Here is a 24,989-nt window from a genome sequence, read left to right on the forward strand (position 1 = left end):
GTGGCATGTATGCTTTTTAAGTGTGATTCCTGGTCAATGGTTTAGCACTTTTACATTGGGTGTTGCAATTTAAATGATCATATCCATATTATGCTTTTTACATGCAATTAAAACTAATGCCAACAGATGTGCCTAGCAAAGCATTAAAAAATCATTCAGCACAAGTGCAACTAAGCAAAAGCTGAAAGACTATCCGTATTAGACCGCAAATCATCCTACAAACTCTCTGATTAATCAGTAAGCCATCCCCAAATCATCAAGAACAAACATGTTTCATGACGATGCTCTTGACAGTAGGTCATCCCAGAATCATCCCCAAATCATCAGGGACAAACATGCTTGTCAAGTAATCAGCAGGTCATCCCAGAATCACCTGGGGCAACCTGTTGATGCTCTTGAAGTAATCGGCAGGTCATCCCAGAATCACCTGGGGCAACCTGTCGATGCTCTTGAAGTAATCGGCAGGTCATCCCAGAATCATCCCCAAATCATCATGGTGATGCTCTTGAAGTAATCGGCAAGTCATCCTAAAATCATCATGAACAAAGAGTTTTCTAAAATAGGGATGATGTTAGCATCATCAGCAAGTCATCCTAAGCTCATCCCCAAATCATCACCCAACATTCTGAGACATTTGCTGATGACTTTAACAGCATGATGACTTCTGATGATGTGGGAATGACTTCTAATGTAGTTCGATGATCATCGGATGACTCCAGGTTGGTCTCTAAAGTCATCCTTTTTGACCTGGGCTTGCCACCGCACTCCAGTGCATGACCCGAATGGATTTCTAAATGCAAAAGAATAAATGCATTGAAAAATGATATTTTCTCTGCCCCCAAAATCCGCAAAGGTTTACCGTGATTTGGAAGTAAAGTCTCTCTGCCGCATTTACGCTGCTCGCTTATGGGTAGGAAGCACACTGCTTTTGAATAAGGCAGAACGAATGTACTTGCAGGATGGCTCCCCATACTAAAGTCGCTTACCCTTGTACCCAGGGGGCAGGAGTGCCCCAGATGCGGAGCGCTTGCCCACAGTGGTGAAAATACGGTGGTCAGCATAACATACCAGAATTAAGATAGTTTGGCAGTTCATAGTACTTTGAGGCACTGTATGGATCGAGCAAAGGCTTTGTGACATTGCTGCAAGTTAAAACGCTATTTCTGATAGTCCGGAAACATAAATGACTTTAAGAAACTTAAATATCAGCAGCATTTAATGAAAAAATGCTGTTTCCCCACGAGCCGTGAGGCCTGGTCATTTCATGGCATTAATATTTAAACTATCTGCCAAATGTTGTTCCCATCAGTGTGCCCGTGCTTGTCCTTGGTGTGCTGGCCGAGCCTCCTCCTTTGAAGAAACATTCCAATTGCCATGGATACCAGGGAGCTAAGGTGTGAAGGGTGGCCGGCAAACTCTCCATAACAAAGGCTGAACGCAATTACGCCTCATCCCACTCTCTGCTCTCCTGGTAACGACATAGCACAAAGTTCTCCATGTGAATGGATGTAAACTCGCTCTACTTGGGAGGTAACTTTAAAGAAGGAACAAAACAATTGCTATGCACTGCTTGTATTGCAAAACAAGTAATCGATTACTTAAAAGTGAAGTGCAGCAGCGAATTCCTTGTTCAACCCGCACACACAAAATAAATGTATATCACATTTTAAGTTAACAGATAAGATTGCTCTTCTTGCCAACTTCAAAAAAGAATCACCCTTCAGTATAAACATGTAAGTAGTAAATCATGTTATACAATTCAAATTGAGTAATATTATTACTTAAAGAGCCCCAAATTGACAAAAGCTGTTTTAAGTTATTATTCTTATGAACTCTGGGCCACTATAGTAGCCAGACATTACCCTTGTGATGTCAAAACCAGCACATCCTTTTATTTATGCTTCTTGTATAGCGCCCAAAACCCAGGGGTAACGAGGCACTTTAACCTATGGAAATAGTTTCATAAAGTGCGAGGTTACAAAGCAGAAGACATGGAACCTGGAGAAGTGCATAAAGTACAAACATAGGAAAGCTCGCCTCTTGTTACGGGGAACTGCAACAGAGTACAAAAAGAGACACAGTCAAATCAAGGGCAAATACACGGTGCCTACCCCATGTTACAGGGCGGCAGCAGCACACACGAGACACTGCAGTGACAAGCAAGCATACAGCATGTCAGTCACACATCCATAGGACACCAGAAGCTTTCCTGGTCTGAGTGCTTTTGTAATAGTAATGTATCTGTTCCTGGAAATGCAGCCCCGTGCCACAGAACGGCAGGTGCATGTTTCCACAATATTAGTGCTACATATGAGGATCTTTATTATAGCAATGGAACAATATAATTGTGTTGTATCTGACATATGACGTGTACTTCAGTTTTAAAAGTAGAAACAAAAAATGCATATTTAGGAATCTTAAAATATACTATTACATTCGGAGGATTGCTCATTAAAAAAGCTTACATTGTTTTCATTCCCACAAGCAGTACTCCACGTGATACTGTAGGCATTATGCCCATTTCCTTAAACCATATGCCACAATAATGTTTTGATGGGACTTGAGATTCTCAATGCTCACACGGTTTTGCAGCACGCACCTTACCATGCAGCTAAACTCACAGGCATGTCATGCAATTTAAAGGCTCCCTTTAAACCCATGAGGCACAGGGCCTCATTACACGTAGTGCGGTAAACCATGGTGCTATTTGCACCATGGTTCATGCCAGTAATTTACAGGTACCGCCTTGGAGGAAAGGGGAATTACCGCCCTATTGCAAGGTTGGGAAGGCGGTAATTCCGCCTTCCTCCATTGCCCTTCCCCATTCCCATTTTTGCCCCATAGGGCTCTATGGGAATGGGGAAGGCGCTAAGTACGGTACTGCAAATTGCAGTACTGTAATTAGCACCCTGGTCCCTTTGCGGGTTTGTTAAAGTACCAACCCGCAAGGGACCTCGTAGTAAGGCGGTAAGGGTTTACCGGTACCGGTAAACCCTTACCGCACTACGTGTAATGAGGTCCACAGTCTGTTATCAGATCTTACTCTGCCTGCTTTTTCTAAAATAAACAGTATGTGACCTAAAGGGTCAGAAAGCAAACAAATACACATTAGTTCACATGAAACATTCCGGATTTAAATAAAAGGTGTTGGAAGCATGCAGTATGGATCGGCTTATGTTTTCATTGGTGGTGTTTAAATGTTTCCAACAAATATGCTTGAGCAGATCATAGCGTAGTGAACAACCAATGTGAGTTCAGGGAGGTTCTCCCCCTGAGAAAGTGTTACAATTATGCATTTTACACTACACTTCCTACAAAGAAATTGGTAAAAGGCAATGTTATTTCCAAGCACTTCAAGGGTACTATATGAAAGAAGCTAAGCCAAGTAACAGACAGTGCACAGTACCATTTGAAAAAACATGTTCTAGATGCCTTTGCCCAGAAAATATGCCACTGTAAGAAGACCATTTCTTACTGGCTGTGGCAATGTATGGCAATATTGCTATATGTTAAATGTTAGAGGCATTTGTACCGCGCAGTGTCACCAACAGCGTCGGTCCCAGGCGCTCTGACGTATCTGCAAACGAGAAGGTGGGATGGGTTAGTAGGGTGAAGAGGGAGTAGGATAGGGAGAGGAGTGGTGTTCTGTTTGCAGCTTCAACTCGGTATACACCGGGTGCTGAGCTTTTGGTGTGAGTATCCGGGCAATGTCGGGGCAATGTCAGTCCTCTTGTGCTGTTGGTGTGCTGTTGGTGTGGTTTATGTGTTGTAGCTGTGTGGTGAAGTGCATGCGGATTGCGGTGCTAGAGGTGGTTGTGTTAGTTTGAGTGAGATAAGTCTGTGGCCAGTTAGAGTATTTTTTTAAATAAGAACACACTCATGTTGGATTTGCCTATATTGCAAATAATGTAACTGTAAGAAAACAGGTCAATGCAGCTTGCACATATATATGCATGTATACCCATTAAGAACGCACCCATGGTGGCATTGCCCATAATGCACTAATGCCAGGGTGAGAAAACATACACAAACTGGCTAAACCAATATATGCCGCTGATCCTACCTGACACATTTGTGTTGGCTTTGCAAGTAATGCTGTAATGCCAGCGTAAGTAGACATGTCCATGCTTGGCATCACCAATATTATGGCAGTATTTCTCCCTAAGGATGCACACACTCATGTTGGTTTTACCCATAATGCAGTAACGTAAAATAAATTATCCAGGCTGGCTGCACCAATATACACCACCATTCCAATCTAGAGATAACATAGGGATGATAGGCAGATGGGGAGTAGGTGCAAGTGGATCTAGGTCACCTGGCCTAAGCTCCGCCCACTTGGTGCCTTCCTGCCTGCCGCTCTTTTTCACCACTTAGCAAGCTCTGCCCACCTGTTGCCCTCCTGCTTGCCGCTCTATTTCACTACTTAAGGAGCCCTCCAGCCTCTTTTCCTTTGCAGATGAGGAGCAGGTGCAAGTGGATCTAGGTCACCTGGCCTAAGCACCACCCACCTTCTTAGCCCTGCCTCTTCCTTCCTGCTCTTAACTATTAGATCAAGGGCGTCTCTCGCCTGGGCGTCTGAAGCAAAGGGCAGATGAAGAAAAGGGCAATTCCTGTTTGGACCTGTTCAGACCAGGAGGACCCAGGGCCCGACCCCCTGCTCGGACAGCAGGTAAGCATGCACCAACATGTGTTTACTCCCTCTGTCCCCAAAGGCCATCCCCACGCCCTCTGGTCCCCCCGTGATGGTCCCTTGTTCCCCCACCATTCTCGCACACAGGTGTTGCCTGTTTTGCTTGATTCTTCTACCCTGTTCTCCCCTAACCCCCCTCAATCCTACTTCTGCAGGAGTCTGTCCTGATAAATTCTGGTTTCACCATCCCCGTCTTGTGGCCAATGCTGGATTTGACTTTTATGGACTTCATTCATTCATGGTGCGTCACCCTTTCTCAACTCTCATGCTGAACATCCTTTGCATCTTGTACTGGTGGCCCTGATTCATGCTGTTCCCATCTTCATCTTGTATCCTGGTTTGCAACATTATGTGTTACTACTGACTTCTGCAATTGTATTCACTCTTTCCTCTTGCTTCTCCACTCTTTTGACTGCTAACTCTCTGTTCTCTACTACTTTCCCTTCTCCCTTTTCCTATCTCCTCCCCTTACTTTCTTCTATGCACTTACTCTATCAGAATTGTCCCTGGACCTAGCATGTTAGCAACCTCGTCTGTCAACTCCCCCCTCCCCTTACTGGTTTTTTTCCTCCCCAACCCACTCCAGCACTATCTGAAATGTCGTCAGACCTAGTATGATAGTCGCTTGTTTTGTTCCTCCCCTACCTTTCTGCACCCCTCTCCCTCACCTTTTTGTTTTTCTCGGCTCTACCAGAAATGTCGTCAGGCCTAGTACGGTAGTCACCTGTCTGTTTCCATTTCCTTCCCACTCTCCCCTTCCCTTCCTTATCTATGTCTTAGCTCTTGCACTATCTGAAATGTCGTCAGGCCGAGTACGATAGTTAATTCGATAGTTAATTTCACATCCTTACTGTTCATGGCCTGCAATAATGTTGTTGTATTTTCCCTTGTTCCCTCCCTTGCCTTGAAGCGCTTTGAAACTCATTGTGTATAGGCGCTATATAAATAACTATCATATCATAGCACGGTACATACCCCTGCATCTACAGCTCTGGTGGACATTTCTCATCTGCAGCACAGATCTGCAGCCCTGAATTGATTGTGCCTAGCCCTGAATTGATTGTGCCTAGCCCTGAATTGATTGTGCCTAGCCCTGAATTGATTGTGCCTAGCCCTGAATTGATTGTGCCTGGCACTGAATTATGCCTAGCCCTGAATTGATTGTGCCTAGCCCTGAATTGATTGTGCCTAGTCCTGAACTCATTATTGCCTAGCCCCGAATCGATTGTGCCTAGCACTGAATTGACTGTACCTAGCCTTGAACTAATTATGCCTAGCCCTGAACCCATTATGCCTAGCCCTGAAATCATTATCCCTAGCCCCAAATTGATTGTGCCTAGCACCGAATTGACTGTATCTAGCCCTGAACCCATTATGCCTAGCCCTGAACCCATTGTGCCTAGCCCTGAACCCATTGTGCCTAGCCCTGATCCCATTGTGCCTAGCCCTGATCCCATTGTGCCTAGCCCTGATCCCATTGTGCCTAGCCCTGATCCCATTGTGCCTAGCCCTGATCCCATTGTGCCTAGCCCTGATCCCATTGTGCCTAGCCCTGATCCCATTGTGCCTAGCCCTGAACTCATTGTGCCTAGCCCTGAACTCATTGTGCCTAGCCCTGAACTCATTATACTTAGACCTGACCTCATTATGCCTAACACTGAATTCATAATGCCTAGCCCATCATTGATTGTGCATACCACTGAATTGATTATGCCTAGCCCTGAATTGATTGTACCTAGTCCTGAACAGATTGTGTCTAGCCCTGAACAGATTGTGTCTAGCCCTGAACTCATTATGCCTAGCACTGAATTGACTTTGCCTAGGCCTGAACTGATTATGCCTAGCGCTGAAAAGACTATACCCAACAATGACCTTATTATGCCTAGCCCTGAATCCAGTATGCCTAGACCCACTGATTCATTTGGGTTACCCAACCCCACTGAATATGACCAACTGCCCGTAACCCATACTCTACCTTATGCTCCACCCAGGCCAGCCCTCCAAAATTACACCTGCTGCCTAACCCTACTAAGCATGACTGTTTGCTCTCTGGCCCCGCTCAAGCAAATGTGCAGCCCAGACCCAACAGATGGGACCAACAACTTACTACCGCATCCGAGCCTAAGTTGATACCTGGCCATACCAAAACCATTCCAATGTTTAGCAATCCCACTAAGCCCAATGATGCACTGAGCCATACTATTCTCTCCCCATCACACAAAACCCCAAAAGACACTCAGACTACCACCATCAGTGAAACCACCATCAAGTGCGGTCTCTTCAACGCTAGATGACTCCTAGCACATGCCCTTGACATATCTGACCTCATAACTACGAACCATCTTGACCTCCTAACGGTCACAGAAACCTGGCTGCACCCTGCTGCAGGCCCTGCACTTTCTTTAGCCATACCAGAAGGATTCACAATTTACAGAAAAGATAGAACCGCCACCAAAGGAGGTGGAGTTGCCCTGATTGCTAAATCTGACCGTTCCATTAGAGAATCACCTGACCAAGCTTTCCCCTCTGGGGAACTTCTCTCAATCAACCAATCTCACCCTAACACTGCAACCACCACCATGCACATCATATACAGAACACCAGGCCCACTACAAACCTTTGACGAGGATATAACTCTACTCCTCTCAAAAAACACAAAACCATCCTCACGAACCATTATTCTAGGCGATTTCAACCTTGGCCTCTACAACAGCCTAGATCCCAATGCCACGACCATTCAAAACACAATGGGCCTCATTACGACCCAGGCGGTAAGTTACCGCCTGGGTCGTACCTTTACCGCCATGGCGTAAACTATGTTTACGCCATGGTGGTTGGCGGATTTACCGCCCCATTCCAAGGTGAGTGGGGCGGTAAATCCCCATTTCCCATTTACCCTTCCCCATTCCCATTTTTGTCCCATAGGGCATAATGGGAGTGGGGAAGGAGATAATTACGCCACCGTAAATTACGGTGCCGTAATTATCTCCAGGGTCCCTTAGCGCCATGGATTTTAACGCCTGCAAAAAGCAGGCGTTAAACTCACCATGGCGCTATGTTGGGTGTCCTGACCCACGTTTGAGCTATCATGCTGCAACATTTGGTGCTGTGGGCTTAGAAAATCCAAGATGGCCAAAAAGCCCACATGTGCGCCAGAATCCAGGAGAACCACGCAGTTTGTGCGCACACAAAAATGGTTACCTAACTTGCCAACCACCAGTGTAAAGAAAGATCTTTGTTCACAAAATCCACTGTTACTGATGTCAAAAGGTTGCTGAAATCGTGGCTCATCGGACCACTTTAAAGATTCAACCCTTTTGTGGGGTTCCACATAACCATTTTACCCCATCAAAACAATGTTAAGCAAGGATTATTTACTACCATGTAAGAACCATTCCTGTTTGGAATGCATTAATCCAAGAAAGATCCCAAAAATGGATGCAGTACCAACAAAATCCTCAAGGCGGCGCTAGCGGTCTAAACTCTGACAGGAGAACTGAGTGCAGTTGCTGACAAAGGGATTTGACTCAGCTGACTTCAAAGGCTGCATTTTAATTAAAAATTAGCCACCTGCTGTTCCCAGAGGCCTGAAGCCTGGGAAACCCTCTCACCTCCAGAGATTCACACCAGGAGTTAGAATCTCACATGACCTCTTGATTGATAGAAGGCAGACTGGCTGGGAGCCTCCTGGAGACCACACAATAGGCTCTTGCAATTGAATAGGATATGTTGATTTTGACTGTTTCCTGTCAACAAAGGCCTGCCTGCCAGAAGACACATGTGACTGACCCACCCAATTCTTGGAGGCGGACTCCAACACTCTGAGAACTGAATTGAAAGCAAAATATATATTCTACAGAAACACTGATAACTCTTTGTAATCAAATGACAGAAATGTATAACTTTGAGAGCCTTTATTTAAAAAATGTACCTTCAATTCAAGCCCAAACTCCAATTTGTGTGATGTTCTGGGGCAAAACCCTGCTATTTATGTATACTACAGACTCTGTGTTTAAGCTAGAGACATGTTAATTTACTGGAGTATGTACATGTGTACAAATCTGGAGAAAAATCTGATGTTGCAAAACCACTAAAAAGCACAAAATATTGCCATTTCTGAATGCAAGCCCCCAGGAAGAGCAGAGTTTGAACAGGGGCTACCATCAGTAAATGCATGATGGGTGCATGTAATTATAAACAACTGTGTACCTGTGCAAATATGTATTTGGATCAGATATAGATTTGGGTGTCAAGTTGACAGGGGTGGGTTCTCTGTATCATAAACAGACCTCATCATGATGACACTTCATTTCATTCCCCCAATCAAGGGGAAGAGGAGGAAGTGGCCAATGACAAGTGGAGAGGGGTAGGGCCTAGGAAGCTAGCCTCTCCACCCACTTTCAAAACACATAAAAGCAGACAGTCAAGACAGATAGGGACATTCAATTCCATTTGCTGCAACGCGCTCTGCCGGACCACACAACATCCAGAAGATACTAGATTCAACACTTACACTTTAAAACTCCAAAGAACTTGATTCAGAACTCAAAGCAAGGGCCTAAACCCACAAACTGAGAACTCTTCTCAGTGGGCCTCAGCATCCAGCAAACCTAACAGCGATAGCAGCATCCAGGAGCCGTGCAGATCAGCGCTGGGTCCAGAGAAAGCTGTGCAGAAAGATCCAGAAGCAGCGCTGGGTCCAGAGAAAGCTGTGCAGAAAGATCCAGAAGCAGTGCTGTACCCAGAGAAAGCAGAGCAGTATCCAGAACCAGAGGCAGAGCAGAGCTGACCCAGACCGCTGTTCGCAGAACCAGAGAGCTGACCCAGACCGCTGAGCGCAGAGACCGTCCGTGGCGAGTGAAGAAAACCTGACCAGATCCGTGGCGAGGCCCATTCTATTTCTAAATATATTGTGAGTACCTAGCAGAACTGTGCAGAACCAATCTCTTAGTTAAAATAATATAATTCAATCTATTTTAATCTAACCAGAACTGTCTCCTAACTGTCACCTGTCATTTGCAAAGCTGTCACCTGTCATTTCTAGTTGCTAGCTGTAACTTGTCACTTTGAACTTTTAAAATTTCAAATCCGAAAAACGACCTTTACCATATCGCTCATATCTCTGTGACCGTTTGTCTTAGAGACTTGCAGTAACTTTCCTCTGCAAGCTGGGAATCATGGCTTTTCAACGAACCTACTCCCTGTACTTTTGGCGCAATCGCGAAAAACGCACTCGCGAATTTTACCGCGATTTGCAAATTTCTCCACGTGTGAAAACAGCAGCTTCCTTGCTTTCATTTGCCAAAAATTCGTTTAACCTGCCAATCATTCCTAGAACATTGCTAAAGTAAGCCTGAACTAATTTAAACCAACTAATCCTCAACCTGAACCTCCAGAGGGAATTAAAATCATTTAGCACATTTTCCAATATATTGCTATCACATTTTAAAGCATTTTGAGCCTGTGTAAAACTCATATCTATTCTCCTCTAAGCTTGCTGGGAAACTGGAACTCTGTATTACATTGTGATTGTATACCTGAACTGTGTGCTCTTCCTTCCATCTCCTTACATTGTACAGGGGGGGGTGAATTGCCACAAAGGGGAAAGTGATTACCTTGTCTTTTGTGAAACCATATCAGTTTATCTTCTATACTGCATTTCATTCATTCAACCTTGCATTTCCTTGAACCCTATAAAGCATTCTCTACCACATTATTCTTCTGTCCCTATTTACCAGTGTGCTACCTTATCCATTTCATGTCAACTCCTTAGTGATTATAAAGAAGTGGGCTAGTGCCAGATTCTCCGTTGTTAATCTTTATCATATCAGATTAAGTGTGATATTCAATTATTAATTTATTATAAAGTGTGATATATATATATATTGTTTAAATTCTCAAATAAACCTTTTAACTTGCAAAACAGAACTACTTCTTGGCTCAGTGGGGTCAGGGGGATTCCAAGAGAGGGGTGTTATATAGGGGTAGTCATCCAGAACGCATGAACTGGACATAAAGATATATCAATAAGGGTTTCCATTCAGTATCCCAGACTAGGCATCGACTTAGCTGTAGTGTTGAATTGAATCCTCTTACAGCTAAGGGACCTTGTAATCAGGCGTTAAGGGTCGGCGCCGTTTACGGCACCGTAAACCCCTTAACGCCTGGGTTGGAATGAGGCCCAATGGCTGCTCTTGGACTTACTCAACGAATTGAACAAGCTACCCATGACAAAGGCCGTACTTTAGACTGGCTTGCAGACCTAAATTTATCAACCGATATTAGAGCTACTTCCCCTTGCCCCTGGTCAGACCATAACATCATCACATTCACTATCCCTAGACAAACCCAATACAAAACTGTTTCACACTTAACCCCAGATACCCGTGCAAGAAACACGCGTAACATCAAACGCACAAACCTGCTCCCTCTATTAGGCCCCATCACTGAAGGTACCTACTCCCATGCCAACCCATCAGTCATGGTAGATCTCTACAACCCTACTATCCTCCAAGCCATCGACAAAATTGCCCGACTCAAACACCGCAAACCTAAACAGACAGCTCACCTAAACTCCTGGTTCACGCCTGACCTCAAGAATGTTAGATCTAATAAATGTGCCGCTGAATTAATTTGGAAAGCTGCACCATGAAAAACAACATGGATCTATTCATCTCCTCCGCAAAACAATACAAACAAGCTATACGGCTAGCTAAAAACGCAATCATTAAGCGCACAGCAAATGCTAAATCTGTCAGCAAGGAACTATTCACCATCCTGAGGTCTCCAACCAGCCCACCTGACACCTGTCAGAAAGATGAAACTTGGTGTGCTAACATACAGCATGCACTCTTGGACAAAATAGCTATGCTTCAAAACAAAATTGCAAACAAAAAAGACAACGTATCATTGCCAGTCATAAACACTGATCCACGAGATTCCCCTGCCTCCTGTGGCCAAAATTAGCAAAACACCCAAACCAGGCAAACAAGGATATATTTCAACAATGCTGCAGCCTGCTGACAAGATCAGGCATATTGAAGTGGTAACAGCCCATGTCCATGGGGCTGATCCGCTTCCAGCCATGCTCACACAAATGTCCAGCAAATCAGATTTGCAAGAACTACTGGTGGAAATTTGCAAGGAAATCCACAAAAGCATGGAGGAACTCTCCCAAAAGATTTTGGCACTAAGTAAGAGGGTCTCAGAAGCTGAGCTGCGGGTTTCTGAAGTAGAGGACACATTATGTGAACAGTCCTATAAAATGGGTGAGTGCTCTAAATAGATTGGAGGCCTTGGAGGTACGTGGAGACGCCCTGGAAGGTAAGCAGGAGAATGGGGAGAATCAATCCCGCAGGAATAATATTCAGATCCGTCGCATCTCTTCGGTGGCAAGGGGTGATGAACTCCCTAATTATTTGCCAGTCATCTTTCAATTCATTTTGAAGCTACCCGATGACTCGGCTATCGAATTGCACCAGGACCAGGATGTATTCGGCACAGGACAAGCTCCCGGACATATGCTCATGTGTCTACTTTTTCAAACTGAAGGAGCGCATAATGACTGAGGCCCGACCCTTGTTGACTGTGTCCTTCCATGACATGTCGCTTTCCTTGTTTCATGATCTGGCATCCATGACTCTGGCGAAGCGGAGGGCGCTCCGACCACTGGTTGCGCAGTAGAGAGGTGTCCTACAGGTGGGGTTTTCCTACCACACTTAATTTCGCTTACCAAGGAAAGCGATGGACTATTTGGACGCTGAAGGAAGCAGAGGACTTGCTGAATGCCGGGCAGGCGGGGGCGGGGAGCCTGAGGTGGCGGAGTTCAGGTCCTGGTCTGTAAATTTCACAAAAATGAATGAAGGTGGGCAGGGGGAGGAAGGTGAAAGGTCCGGTCAAGAAGACTTGCACAATCCTACAGTTGCTATGAGAGTTTGGTTGTTGTGGCGGGGGAGCTAGGGTATGGTTTTGGAGTATTTTATTACCTTCCAAGTCGGATTCCCCTGTAGAAGTAGAGATGTCTGTTTTTTGCTCCTGTTTGAGCGCTGTTAACTGTTGGGTAAAGGGTGGATTGGGTTTTGGGTTAAACATTTTTACTGTGGGACTGGTGTTGTATTACATAACCTATGAAGGAGCGTCTCTAGATTTGATGAGGGGGTGGGTATAGCCTGCTCATATGATGTGTTCTGGATAAGGTAGCCACTTTTTTGGGGTTGGAGGACCTAATTATGATGGGCACATGGAATGTGCAAGGGTTAAATTCCCTGATGAAAAGGAAATCTATCTTTAGTGAACTGAGGGATATGTCTCTCTCAATAGATTTCTTACAATAGAATCATTTGCCTTCTGGGGGTGAGAAGCGGGGGTGGTGATGCTGATTAGCGAGCAGATCCCGATATCCAAGATTAAAATCCTACCAGATCCCCAGATAAGATTTCTGTGTATGCGATGTTTACTCTGGGAACGTGTGTTCAGTTTGCTTTCCTTTGTATGCCCCTAATGCTGGGCAAGATCCTAGACAATGTTTTCCTTCATGTGCTACCCTTTGAAGAAGGGCTGATTTTGATACGGGGTGATTTCAATCAGGTACCCAATCATCTGGTGGCCAATACTCTGCCAGCTGCCAAGCTAGATTTCAGCCATGCGCTATCCTTTGGGTCTTTTATTCAGGAGTTGGGGGTGGTGGCCTGGGGCTGTTTCATGGAGAGAAGAAAGATTTCTCTTTTCATTCACATGTTTATGGGGGCTTCTCAGATTGGATCTCATGCTGGTTCCCAGCGCATTCTACCCATGCCATATCCCCTCTCTATTTAACCATCCCACCCTATTCGCTGTCTCTAACCCACCCACTCACTCTACCCCGCTCATCCTTCCTCTCCCACTTTTATTTGTTGATTTCTTAACCAATCACATTCACCCTTTCGTGCTCATATTTCCTCTTGCTCATCATCAAGTGAACCCTCTATCAATGGATTCCTCCCTTGCTCTATTCCCCTTCTCATTCACTTATATACCTGCATCCCTTCTCGCGCTCTCCTTGGAAACTTTACATTCTTCTCCAGAGGCGTAGCCAGGTTTGTCTGGCAAATGGGGCCTGAATCTAATGTAGTTGGACCCACTGCACTGAAATAAAAATCTGTAAATGCCCACACAGCGCTGCTGAGTGGGCATTTACAGATTTTGGGTGGGCCTTGCCCCTCAGGCCCTACCCTGTCTACGCCTCTGCTCTTCTCCTTGGACCCTGGTGCCTATAATTGCAAAATTCCAATGGTTGTGTTTTATTAATACCTCTTATTTGAAATAGGTTCCAGCAATCGCACTAATGTTGCTTTTCATTATTAATCTGGAGCTTTTAATTTCAGAGGTAACATGCTCACAATATATATAGGGTATTCATTTAGAGAGGGTGTTTCATTTTCATTTTTTTTTACTTCTAAGTGATATATTCTTTATATAATTTTACATATTTTGTAGCATTTGGCAGAATGAAATACAATGCTATTTAACCATGCATTTAAATTGAAACTATCAGCCACCACGTTTTTGCTACAGTCTGTGTGTCGAATTATAAATCTGTAAAAACATCAGTGCAAACAGAGGAAAGATGAAAATGCATTTGATTTTGTGACTGGTAGAACTAACATGTTTGGTAACAAGAAGCATTTTCAAAAACGTGGTTAGTTGCTCAAACCTGAGCTTCCCCCTCCTCCACCTAGCACTCCGCTCAAGGCCATCAAAGAGGTGTGAAATTCCAAGCACCACAGAGTTTAAGCATGACAATGGCTTTCGCCATGGTGTAATCTGATCCCCAATCAAAGCCAAGGCAAGCTTTGGGAGACAAACGGAATGAAAGCCTCCTATCTCGGCTGTTTTAGCAATGTAAATAAAGTAGGAAAGAACACGGAAACATTTAAATGCACAGTTCTGGAATCTTTTCCTTTAGTTTAATTAAACATTTTCTGGTTTCCTTTTAAATCAATAAAATACCGAAGAATCGGCCCGCTGAAGAACTCACTTTGATAATCATTTCAACGATTTACATCAGGGCTCACTATTGCCATGTATGGCACAGCACGAAGGGAAGAGAATTAGGAAACCAATTCAGTGCAGGTGAAAACCAGCAGATTTAGAACAGGGCATGAAATATTTATTTAACCCTGCCAAACATTTCTAATAAGCCTTTGCCTAACATAAGACGCAGAGCTTGATTATTTTTTTGCTGCAGCCTCAAACGACCGCAATCCTAAATTGTGTTGTGGGATGACATGCACAGTTACAAACGTTTGGGAAATCTGACAGAGATTACCTGCAACGGAAACCTGCCATTTACAGGCCTCTCTCAATTCAGATACAGGGTCTCAAAACTCTGATATGTTAAGTATTAACATAGATTGGGATGGTCCTGCATGTATCTTCCACTCTAGCTGAAATTCAGAATGCTTGTGCTAGTTTGTCACATAGCTGTTAACCTTACAAATAAATAATTTGCGTTCTTAGGTAGGGAAATCCTTGTGCCAGGGCTGCCCTTACAAGATCTTCTAAGTTTCATAATGGATATGTGCGGGTGCTGTTGCAAATGCACTCGCACGTTCTCAATGTCACTGGGCCTAGTAAGATCATTGTTTTGTTCTCCCTTTTTCCCCCTCCCTTGCCTTGTCGCACTTTGAAACACCTGTGTACGAGTGCCATAGAAATATATCATATGTGGTATGCTTTGTAAAATAATGCAATGAGCTACTTTGGGGGCATTTTGTAGGTATGTATACTTGTTCATATGCTGACTGTTTATTTGGCATTGGTTTAATATTGAACATTTTAAGAGTGGGATGAAGCAAGGAGGAATGCTGATATAATTCTGCACAATAACCTCACCCATCATCCAGCCAGTGTTGGAATTTTTTTTTGTTTTACATTTGCTGAACAACCGTAAGCAAATATGGGCAGAGTATCAACTGGCATCACTTGACAAATCTCAGTTTCTGATTTTCAAATGTAGGCAGGTCTGGATGTCCCTGGAGCTTCTTGTTAAAGTTCCCACCTATAAATACTACTTTGTAGCGCGCTCTGTTTTTCCCAAGAACATTCAAATCTAGAGTGCAACCCAGTTTACTTTGCATTGTTTGGCACAACAGCTACCTATTGGACAAACCACTGCACAAAGGGTATGTACAGAGCCCAACTTCGGAAAGTCAGGAGAATATCGTTCCCTTCCATACACATTTCTGCAAACCGAAAGCTGCCTCCCACCCCTCCACCCTCCAGACCTGCCTAGTCTTTGGGTTTAGCCCATAGACTCTGGGTTTTTATGCTCATCTCCAGGTCTCTGGGGGAGAGCGTGGGGTCTCCAAGTTTTCTGCGGCAGGCCCAGAGTTGCTGTGGCACCACCCATGCCTCCTGGTTACAAAAGACCAAGTAATGGCATAAATATCGGGTCTTGTGACAGGCCGAGCTGGGTAAGTTATAGCTATCGGACGTGCCACAGTGACTAACATTGCGACTGCAGTATCTCTTGTTGGAGACAGTTTCTGGCTTGTCTGTGCCCACGTAACCCGCCAGCTCTGGCTTCCCTCGGGCCATAGCCGAGCCTCCCGAGCGGAGATCCATTCATCATCATCCGTCCGCAGCGCACTGCAGGCCGCTGCAGCTGATCTGCCCGTTGTCGGACTTGTGCTGTGTGTGTGGGCCTGTGAAAAATGTTTCTGACTCTGGTCTCAAGATGACTCGTACATGCACAGTCAGTAAGTGTCATACTGTTATATAATGAAATCTGTTATGCATCTCTGGGATGCTTAGAACAGAAATGTTTCTAAGGATAGTCGAGGTGATGGTTTGATTGTACTAGCGTTCTTGTCAGTGCTTCAGCCTCTGATCTGGGGATATAAGCTTTAGCACACAATAAGATAGGCTCTTCTATAATGCAAGTCAACATAATGAGGGTCATCATGGCTTAGTCATTAGGGTGTTTCCATTTAATTTAAAGCCATTGGCCTCGATTTTCAGCTGATAGAAGGGGCTCTCCTTTTAGTGTTTCTTTCTTAAACTCTTACTTTATAGCCTGGTGCCAATATTATTTTGGCTCTATCTCTACTCAGTGCGGATACTGTGTACTTACCTAAGCATGCCACTTCCTGCTAATTCACTCGATTGGCCAGTACTTAGGAGTCACACAAAATAGTGAATATTTTGTACTCTATTTATTTATTATTTGTAAAAGGCTGAAACAAATGGCCTTAAGAGTGCCAACAGGACAAACATGACGAAGAACAGAAAATATACCAAACAGATTGGTAGCATATTAGGGAAGGGGCAGCATGAAGAGTCAAGACAAGAGCACAGTCTTTAAGCCACGTTCAATGCAGCCAAGAGAGACACATGCCCTAAGTTTGGCGGTGTAGGGCATTCCAGCATTTGGGAGTGATGTATGATATGATAGGTTATTTATAATGTGCTTAATACCCAGAGGTTTCTAAACCGGACCCGGGGATCAAACCTGTGTTGCTCCATGTCGCTTTGCTTCCAAGGCGAGCACTTTGCCCCTGAGCTATACGGAAATTCTCCCTGATTGACCATGGTCAATTTAGCTCTGGGCATGCACAGAAGGTGGGTGCTCTTAGACTGCAACACTCTGTGAGCCAGAAACTAGGACAACCTGTTTGACAGATACGTTTGGTTAAGGCTCTTCAAGTATTTATGTGTTAAGGAGAGCAGACAAAAGGTGATCCTGGCATCAACTGGAAGCCAATGAAGCGCTCTTCTAGTTCAGAGATGTGAGCTCTTTTTTTACCTAGACCTTCTACTGCCCGAACACTGCTGTTTTGAGCGGTCTGGGGTTTGATGGGTGCTTCTTTCCTGATGCCCTTCAACACACTGGCACAGTAGTGTATTTTTGAGCCAAAAAAGGCTCTAGTAATAGTCATGCTGTTGTCATGGATCATCAAAGGTCTACATTGAGTCAACAACTTAATATAATAAGACGAGGAAGAGGCAAGACTGTTAACATGCACCTTCATATTAAGTTCTTGATCAAAGACAACACCCAGTGTCCTTACTTTGGGAAGCGTAGTAATAGATCAGCCAGCTGTAAGGATCTCCCAGTATTTGGGGTCTAACTTCTTGAGCCGGGCTGCTGTACCTGTTCTAATCAACTCTATCTGGAGACATTAAGAGCAAGACTATTGTCCATCATCCATGATTGAATCATGATCAATGGGGGTCAATGCTGGAGACCTTGAGGTGAACAGTCAATGAATGTAGATCCTATTTTCCAGTAGTTCAACAGTGGGTTTGGCGCTGCTAATAAATGATCTTTAACAAGCACAGCCATCAGGTGGCTTGTGATGCTTCAGTGCCTAAGAACAGAAAGTGTGCTGGATGTTAGGTACAATTCAGATATCTGTTTATTTGGAGCCATGGCCCAGCACCTAAAGTACACACATGACAGGCTGCCTCCTTACTTGCGTGGTTAGTCAGTTTTCTAGGAACTGTAGGGGAGGCTGGCACCCACCCGTAGTGGTAGCGCTCATCAGCTCCATCAATCAGGGGTCCAGAAGCAGATATTCTCCTGGAGTGGCCCCAGCACACAAGCCCATCAAAGCTCCTCCAGCAACAATCAACAATGCTTACCACTGCAGGTGCAATCTTGCTCAAGGCAATTCTTCATTCAGACAGCAGTCTCCCTTTCATGGGAGGGGGAACTGGCCCGGGATAGTCTAATCCAGTGATCCACTACTACTGTCTTCTATATTATACATGAGAGTAAGACTGCATCTACTAAACTACTCCACAATGTCTCTCTGGTATTCTAACCATAGACCCCATAACTTTAAGCTGTTTATCTCACCCACCAGGCTACTAAAACCAGCTCAGATCAGAATGGGGACCTGCATGGAGAATGTTCACATAGGCCCCTGTCATGAATATGCCCCCTTTTCCCTATTTCTATGAAGCCACAAAATAATGGTCATGGACCCATGCTGTGGTTAAAGGCTTTGTATGAATTTGAAGGGGATTGGATGCAGTATTTTTTAGGCCACAGACAATAACAATGTAAGAAAAGGCTCCAAATTACCCACCGGATTAGCAGGACTAACATTGACAGAATTCCCAGGTCCAGGCAGTTTGAAAAACCTTTTAATGGTGTCTTGTGCATGACAAGTTACATTTTATATCCTATATTTAAAAGCATCCTAAATAGTTATTTAATTTCAGACTCGGGGAGAGGGAATACGACTTCAATTCATAAAACAGGCTGCTCACATGGATGAACTTTTTAGACCATTTTATTAAACCTATCCTGGCAGAGTTGTAAGTGTGAAAAAGTAAGAATCTTATCCAAGTATAAAAGGCATGTTTGCAGAAGCGCTTTTCCACCATTCATTTTATTTTTTTGTTTAAAGCAAAGACCTAGCTCGAGAGCAGCACAAGGCTTCAGGACAGATTGCACAGGAGCAGACAATGCAGGTTCATAGGGGTCTTCTAAACTGGTTTGGCAATGTATGGTCAGAAGTTCATGAAGTAGAGAGCCACTTCCTGGGCCAAGTTAGAATCCTGAAGTATCTAAAGGGATCGTTTTATAGCATAACTTTATCTCTCCACTTAAATAACTACACCCAAATTAAAAATACAAAGCATGGATTTTTAAACATTTGTTTATCTGTCAGGTGTCACTAATGAATTGGGTCGGGACTATGTTTTGCCCCACATCTTGTCCTCTTTTCCTGGCAGGTTTGACAAAATATGTCCTACAGAAACATGCAATTAACTATAGGTTATGAAACTCTTAGATAGCATGCTTATTATATGCGGATGAACCTGTAGTCCATGTATACCTATTATTTTGCAGAGACAACTATGAATATAGGTAGAAAGCATTCTAGAATATTGGGATCAGATGCTGCTCATTTAAGAACGTATCCTCAGATACCCTAGAACATAGTTTTGTTTTGTAATACCAGCAAACAGACTACAATGTTGACGCCTTATTAACAACCTTCAACCAAACCATGAAGGAATTGGTAGACATAACACTATGTGAACACAAGAAATATGCTGGTGAAAAGCACATAAACCCAAGGACTGCCTCCTCTTTGTGTGAAAGAGACTTAGCCACAGAAGGCCCTGATTATTTGGAAACCAACTGATAATTTGGAAATGAACTGTAAGCTTGTGCTGGACAAGCCCAGGAGTGTGCTGTGTTCAAGAGTCCCTCCTTGCCCCGTGCTAACAACGTGGGGAAGGGAGACCCTGGCTATACCATCCTGACTTATAATTTTGAGAACACTTCTTTCTTTTCTTGTGAACATTATGCCATAATATTTTGCAGCGTAGCACTAAGGATTGGCAATAGTTTTATTTTGTATAGGCCCTTTTTATTTGACTAAGACACCACTAGGACAGTATTATTATTATTTGATTGTTGTAGCTTGCGCCCATCTTAGATTTAGATTATGAGTTTATCTCACCCCTTTGTACAGTTTAATAAACACTCTTGAACTGTGATCACTTCTGTATGTCTTATCTCGATACAATGCATTCCTTAACACCCAACTCCCCACCCATTTCTTACACGAACACTGAGCTGAGGTAGAGGAGAGCTAAGAGCAAATATGCCCATACATTGCATTGGACATGTCCCACTAATACGGTCGGGCAACGTCAGGCACTTGTCTGTGATTGCATACACCTGAGGCCTATTAGCTCTCCCCACATGGTTAAGAGGTGGATCAAGGAGACATACTCTGAGCAATGCGAGGCACAAGAAGAAGCAGTGCTTCCAGGGTGATGGTGAGCCAGGTGGAAATGAACTACAGGCCGAGGGGCTGATTTAAGGAGTGAAGAAACCTTGGATATCCTGATGACAGATCGTCCCTCCCAAAGAACCTTGAGACTTACACCTGAAATGCCCCCAGAAGGAAAGGACATAGCCACCCTGCCGGGTGAATGGCAGAGTTGGGGAGGCGAAGCGGCACTTGTGGTAGCAAATTTAACTCCCAGATTATAAGCTGTGAAGCAAACAAAATTAAAACAGCCGGTGAGTAGCTGAAAGCTTTGAAAAACCAGTCTGTGTTGAGAAAGAATCGTGACGGCAACACTGTGTCCAGTGAATAAAGATTGGCATGTGCCAATAAGGTGCGAGAGAAAGCCTGCATTTGGTAGAGTGAACACACCACCTCTGTGAGCACTACACAATGATCATACAGCATCTGCTGTTGGGGTTTCAACATCATCCCTCCCTTCATTATTATCACACAACTTTCCTGTACAAACCTCAATATCATCACAGATACACAGCAGACACCATATTTTTGCAGACTTTAGCATTACCCTTTTAGGGCTTCATTTTCATCTAATGACTAATACCATCCTTGTGGTAACTTGGAATTGCCCAATTTAACTGAAAGAAATTACTGTATGGCCTAGTTGACCAAATTTAGGCTGTACGAAATGATTGTACAATCAGAAATTCGGTCAACTAGGCCACACGGTTCCATTATAGCAAACAAGGGGAATGGGGTTGCAGGGGCATCCCCCGCTTCCCTTGCTAACTATAATGGGAACGGGGGTTGCGGGGATGTCCCCCTCTTCTTGGACATTGTAAGGGGGGGCTAAAGGCTAAAAAAAAAAGGGACCCTGCAGCGTCAGTTCCGACCCGCGTTGCAGGGACAGAACTGACGTTGCAGGGGAGTAAAAGGAGCTCCGGCAGACGGCACTAAGGTAAGTAGGGAAGGGGGGGTGGATAAAGGGCTGCTGGCAGGCCAGGGATTGGCTTGTTTGGCCAAAGGTCAAATAGATTTGCAGCAAAATCGACTATGGTCAATTCTGCCGTGAATATATTGATCTCGGTCAAACAACCCATATCTGGTGAATTCAATATCATCATACTTCTCATGGGAAATTCATTATTACATAACTCCATTCCATCAAGTCTTCAATGTCATCATAAAGCATACTTGTGAAGATTTAAATGTTCCACACACCATCTTGGACAACATATCTCACGCCATCCCTTTAAGGACTTTGAAATCATCAAAGATCATCCTGTAGGGACTTCATTATTGTCTTATCATCATAAACCATACTTCTGATGCTTGTTAATCTGCTTAGAATCACATGCTGTGCATATGGTCCGACATCCAGTGATAACCGCGGAGTATTGCATCTTGTCTTTCGGGGACCAAAAGGGGAAGTCGGCATAGGCGTGTCTATCCCTATCGTGATGTGTGTAGTACCCAAAATCCCTCACGCGCCGAGGTCCCTCAGATTGTTTTTTTTCCGCCCAGATAACTGGTCGCCCTAAGCAGGGCTCTTCATGAGACATTGTTTATCTTACCGAATTGTCGGTTTTACTCCCCTTTAAGTCACTCGCCTTCCAGAAGATCATCGACAATGACTACGGGGAGATCGGCTGCGGCTGTGGGATCCGACGCCTACGTTTCGGCATTCGGCCTTCCACGTGGTCGGGCCTTCTGGCCGACACACACATAGTAGGGAGAGTGGGACTGGGGTTCGCCATATTGTTTTACTATGTCTTTCCTCTTTTCCACTGCTTTCCTTTTTGGTCTGGTCACCCTTCCCTCCTGCTATGGAGAGGACTCCATTTAGATTCTGCCCTGTATGCAGGGTCAGGTATCCGTGGAAAGACGAGCACACGTCGTGTAACGCTCGTCTCCCCCTAGAGCACGACGAAAAAAGGTGTTCGGTGTGTAAACTCCTTAAACCTAAAACCGTTAGGGAGCGCCGGTTGAAGCGGTGGGCTGCGTACGGAATGTCACGTGTGGAGCCTTCCTCCCCTGCCGTGACACCTGCCGAAAGTGACGGGGGTATGTCGGATGACCAAACGTCCAACGCGGACGTTATAGACCTTGAGGCGGACATTTCTGGTGCCGCCACGCCCGTCCCGTACCCTTCCGGGCTCGACTCCGGTCCTGCTACAGGGGCTACACCCGGTGACAGGGGCGTACAATCGCACCTCACAAAACACACAGCCCAAACGCCCTCCTCGACGCCTTCGTCGAAGAAGGCGAAAGCACCAACGGGTCCGCCGAAGATTTCGACGGTGCCCACGGATCGTTCTGATCCGACGCCTTCCCTGCACCCGCAGCAGCGCATGACGACTGGGCAGAGTAAACATAACAAGGGCGCTACCCCCCAAACTTCACGCTCCGAAGTTTCCGCTCTAGAATCTTCGACGGCTTCTAAGGCCCGTAAGGGCCCAAAAACTACGAGTAGGCCTCTACCCGAGAAACCTTCCGCAGGCCCTGCTCTAGCCGCGGAAAAGGTTCCCGCTACCGGTACTTCTTTGGAGACCTTGTCTCTCGACGATTCGGAGACTATCCGTAAGAGTATCAACAGAATCGCTACGGCGGTAGGCCTAGTACCGGTTTCGTCAGAAGATATGGGCCAATCCGTCAAAGTTTTCCAAGGATTTGGAAGACGATGCCGAGGATTCCTACGAAGAAAGCCAGGTGCCCCTCTCTAGTACTCTGAGGAGATCCTCTCAAGGCCTCGGCCTGAGGCCTCAGCGCCTACTCAGTTGGGTCCATTTGGGTCATCCAAGAGGACCACGGAACAGTTCGAGGGGTGCATGGACCGGCTGGAACAGTTTTTCAGAACTTCTGATCAACCTCCGCCGAAAAAGACTCGGGAGGGGGGGTGGGACCCTAACCCAGCACAGGAAGATGTCCAACTACAAGTGGATTATCAAGAAGATACGCAGATGGACACATATAGAGACATATATACTGAAGAGGAGGAGGCCTCTTTTCTGGACAACTACAGGGAAGATCAAGGTGTTACTGACAACTGGGAAGACGCCCAGCAAGACGATCACAACTCCGATATCGTTTGCCTCGACTCTCCCCCATCCACACCGATTCGACAAGCCTCCCCGGTGGATGATCAAATGGCTTTCAACAACATGTTAAAGAAAGCAGCAGAGTTTTTCAAGATTGCCACGCTTGAAGCCTTGCCCGAACAAGATTTCGCGGAGGACATCATCAATGAAAAACCCCCGGCAAGCCAGTCCATACCCCTTTTGAGTTTGGTCACTACTCACACCCGCTCAAACTAGGGCTGTGAACCCGAGGGTCGAAAAGCTTTTCCGCCCTTCTCCCACCGACCCATTGTACATCAAGGGACATGCGATCCCAGACTCGCTGGTAGTCACTAACACTCGCAAAAGAGCAGGGGTTCCCCTCGCCAAGGGTGAATCCTCCTGGACAAGGAGTCTAAACGGCTGAATGCCTTTGGGAAACAGATTACGTCTGTGGCGGCTTATACCGTCCGCATTGCCAATAACACGACACTGCTAGCTAGCTACGTCGATGCTCAATTGAACCTACTCAAGGAAGGCCTTCAAGAGGTTCCTGAACCTACCAGAGCCAAGCTTCTAGCTATTGTCTCGGAAGGTAAATTGGCCAATCAAAATGTGGTGAAGAATACCCTCGACTCAGCAGAGACAGCAGGCAGGTCTCTCACTCTCCTAAAACGGCATGTGTGGTTGCATACGTCGAGCTTCAAGCCCGAAACCCAGGCATCCATTATCAACAAACCCAGCGAAAAGGCCAACCTCTTCGGGAAGGCGTTGGACGATGCGTTGGAGACGGCCATAAAGGAGCATGAAACTATTAAATCGCTGCACCAGATTTCCCAGAAACCCTCTTCGCAGAGGGCCAATAATTCTTGGCGGTCCTTTCGAGGACAAGCCCGCGCCGCTCCGAACAATTTTGGCACTGGCACCTTCAACGCAAGTCAACCTTCTACAAGCTCCACCTACTACCCCCAAAGGGGTCAGAAGCGGGGTAGGAACAGGGGCAGAGGCTCCAATTCCAAGGGAGCGTCTACTGCCGGTCAGAAATGACAACCAAGTCCAGGTCCCCTCCCATGTCTCCCCGGTCAGGGGGGGGGGGTTTAACATCTTTCCTCAAGGCATGGGAGGGGATAACTTCAGACCAGTGGGTCTTAAAGACGGTCGCCCATGGTTACTGCGTGGAATTCGCCCGATCTCCACAGTTCAGACTGCCGAAACATCGACGCCTTTCACCGGAACATATTCCAGTGGAGGAATGGGTAAGGGATCCCTGCTGCATCCAACTTCGCAGGAGCAATGTGATCAGGAATAGTCTCAAATGAACACTCTCAGATTCAGGTTCACGTCCTCTCCTCTCACTGCTGGTGTCAGCTAAAACTCATCCTGGACTTGGAGCAGATGGTTCCGGTGCAAGGTCTTGATGTTTCTTGGCTGTCCTCCTAATCACAGTCAGTAGACATTCAGCACTCCCAATTGATGCTCAATGAT

The 24,989-nt window shown here is 45.3% G+C and overlaps 1 protein-coding gene across 1 annotated transcript in view; it reads left to right on the forward strand.

Moving 5' to 3' along the window:
* B9D2 (B9 domain containing 2) overlaps positions 1–24,989 on the forward strand; it is a 206,338-nt gene that overhangs the window by 41,909 nt on the left and 139,440 nt on the right. The window lies entirely within an intron of this gene.

The sequence above is a fragment of the Ambystoma mexicanum genome, chromosome 2p, assembly GCF_040938575.1.
Source record: "Ambystoma mexicanum isolate Mex_15411 chromosome 2p, UKY_AmexF1_1, whole genome shotgun sequence".
Taxonomy (NCBI): Eukaryota; Metazoa; Chordata; class Amphibia; order Caudata; family Ambystomatidae; genus Ambystoma; species Ambystoma mexicanum.